The sequence below is a fragment of the Chiloscyllium plagiosum genome, unplaced genomic scaffold, assembly GCF_037043375.1.
Source record: "Chiloscyllium plagiosum isolate Xiang-an unplaced genomic scaffold, Cpla_swu_hap1 HiC_scaffold_6, whole genome shotgun sequence".
NCBI classification, from domain to species: Eukaryota; Metazoa; Chordata; class Chondrichthyes; order Orectolobiformes; family Hemiscylliidae; genus Chiloscyllium; species Chiloscyllium plagiosum.
The window spans coordinates 108,028,537-108,031,670 of record NW_028270144.1 but is presented as its reverse complement, the minus strand read 5'-3'; the positions used below and the strand labels follow the sequence as shown (position 1 = coordinate 108,031,670).

At 40.2% G+C, this 3,134-nt stretch overlaps 1 long non-coding RNA gene across 2 annotated transcripts in view; it reads right to left on the bottom strand.

Annotated features, from left to right (window-relative positions):
- The window catches only part of LOC122550865 (uncharacterized), a 36,449-nt gene that overhangs the window by 31,326 nt on the left and 1,989 nt on the right, over positions 1 to 3,134 (bottom strand). The window lies entirely within an intron of this gene.

The following is a 3,134-nucleotide window of genomic DNA, read 5'->3' as shown; positions in this document are numbered from 1 at the left end:
AGATTCAAACCACTATAAATGCCGGAGGAAACATCACAGAAGTGCTTCACAGGAGGCTCCCAAGCACTGAGGCTGTCACCTAGACAGGGGACGAAACGTCTGCAACACAAATTCCCAGCTCGGCGAACAGAACCACAACAAATTGTTGAACAATTTGTGGGCGGCACGGTGGCACAGTGGTCAGCACTGCTGCCTCACAGCGCCAGAGACCCGGGTTCAATTCCCGCCTCAGGCGACTGTCTGTGTGGAGTTTGCACGTTCTCCCCGTGTCTGCGTGGGTTTCCTCCGGGTGCTCCGGTTTCCTCCCACAGTCCAAAGATGCGCAGGTCAGGTGAATTGGCCATGCTAAATTGCCCGTAGTGTTAGGTAAGGGGTAAATGTAGGGGTATGGGTGGGTTGCGCTTCGGCGGGTCGGTGTGGACTTGTTGGGCCGAAGGGCCTGTTTCCACACTGTAATGTAATCTAATCTAATCTAAACGAGCACCCGAGCTACAAATCCTCTCTCAAACTTTGAACACCTTGCTCTCGGCTGACAATTACAGCTTTTAAACGGTAGTTTTCAGTTTAATGCCAGCCACAAACTGTTTTAGGCTGAATTAAGTTTGTACAAATGAAATGTTTAGACTTAACCTGGATCTCCTCAGTTCTGAGGAAGAGCCACCGGACCCAAAACATTAACTCTGCCAGGTGCTGTCAGATCTGCTGAGCTTTTCCAGCAATTTCTGTTTGTTTTGGTTTATACCAGTCTGGTGTTTGTTGAACATTTTTGAGAAAGCTCTTGTGATGTATTAATAATTAGTTTTTCTTGAGAACCAAATATATTTATGAATTCAGTTGAGTGTTTGTTTCCATTAACTTGCAAGCATTATGAATTGTAAATGTAACATGGAAAGGTGTTTATTTTATGAAGACAAAATCCTGTGGTTGAAATGGAATCGTGGAGTAACTGCGATCTTATAAAAAATTTTCTTAAGAATGTAATAAATTTATTTTCTTATGTATAAAGGACTAGGCATGAAATTAGAAATGTCTGATAAACACTTGGAACTGACTTATATCAAATCATGAAATTCATTTTCTATTACATAAATAAATATGTGTTTGCATTTTTGAATGTGTCTAACTTCCTTTTCTCTCAGAGTATTGAAGATCGTGCTGAAATATGCATACATTTAACATTCACCCATAAGTTAACAAAATGAAAAATGCTTGGGTGAGATTAGTGATTCTAAATAAAAACTAAAGAATTTGTCCTGAATTTGCATCTCCTCTCGACCAATTTATCAGAGATCAGTTGTGCAACAAAGATTTTTATTTAATATACTTCATTGTGTTTTCAAAAATAACATTTTAAAATTGAATTTTTATCACATGAATTTTTTTTAACATTGCTTTTATATAGCCCTAAGCATAACTGCAGGAGGTCTTACAGTGCTTAACAATTGACTAAGTATTTTTAAAGTGTAATCAATATTAGCATGTACACCTTTGATTTCCTCCAGTTAATTGTCTGCACTTGTTTCATGAGTGATCTCTCCTCCATCATAAACTTGGGACTTGTTCAAATTGCTGTTGACTGTGAGTTCCATTCACAATTCCTTTAATAATGAAGTAGCCAATGTTAGCCTACAATTGGATCTGAACAACCTCCAAATTTGAGCTGACAAGTGGCAGTTCCATGCTATATTTGTATCAGAATATGAACATCTTGTACAAGATAACGCCAGTGCCAAGTACTTAACCATCAACACTGTGGAGGAACAACACTGACAAAAACTTCAAAAACATAACCCATATCGATATCATGAAATGATACAGGATAGAAGGGAGCAGTGATTTGTTGGAAAAGCACTGCAGGTCAGGCAGCATTCAAAGAGCAGGAGCGTCGATGTTTCGGGCATAAGCCCATCATCAGGAATGATAAAGGGCTTATGCCTGAAATGCGACTCTCCTGCTCCTTTTGATGTTGCCTGACCGACTGTGCTTTTTCAGCACCACACTTTTGGACTCTGATCTCCAGCATCTGCAGTACTCACTTACTCCTGGGAGCTTTCTACTGCCCCAATCCACTTCTTTAAGGTACATGTAAGAAATATAATGGTAAACTCATCACTAGTTTGAATAGATATTTTTATAATACTATATTCTGTTTTTCAGCATCCCTGTCACTGAGCCCTTAATCATTTCTCTTAAGACTGTTGCATTGTGATGTCTGTACATTAGATGCCCTGAAACAAATTGCAAATCCTACTTTGTAGCAACACCCTATGTTATAACAAGTATTGCTCTTGCTCACTCAGTGTTCAAAAGAAAAGGGGGAAGAGTATAGGCCCCATATGTTCCCCTTGGGGTTACATGAAGGAGCCACAAGCTTAAGAGCTCTGGATATCTTGGAATATTCTGGACTGTATAAGGAGTTGAAGAGAGGCTTTTAGGAGGTACAAAGGGAACAAATCAACAGCAGTCCTAAGTATAGAAAGTGCAGGGGGGAGCTTTAAATCAATTAGGAGAGCAAAGAGGGGGCTTGAAAAAACTCTGGTGGGGAAAATTAAGGAGAATCACTAGATATTCTACAAGTGTATGGAGGGGAAGAGGATAACCAGAGACCGAGGGAAAATTACAGGTGCTCTAATCCAAAATTTTAATTCCTCTCTGGCTACAGAAAGTGGTCCCACTTTTCAAGAAGGATGGTAGGGATAAACCAGGGAATTACAGTCCAGTGAGGCTCACTTCAGTGGTGGGGAAACTTTTGAAGAACAGAATTAATCTCCATTTGAAGTGGCAAGGTTTGAACAGGGTGGGCAGCATAGAAGGTCATGCCTAACAAACCTGATTGAACTTTTGTTTTGGTGATCAGGTGTATAGATGAGGACAGCACAGTTGATGCAGTATATTTGGATTTCAGCAAAACCTTTTAATAAGGTCTCAGTTGGGAGACTGATGAAAAGGGTAAAAGCAATTAGGATTCACGGTTACTTGACCAGATAGATTCAAAATATCTTACTGGTAAGAGACAGGATGATAGTAGAAGGCTGTTTATGTGGCTGGAAGTCCGTGTCCAGTGACGTTCCACTGGGGTCAGTTCTAGGTCCCTCACCTCCTGATATGGAAGAGAATGTAGAGGTATAAAAAAT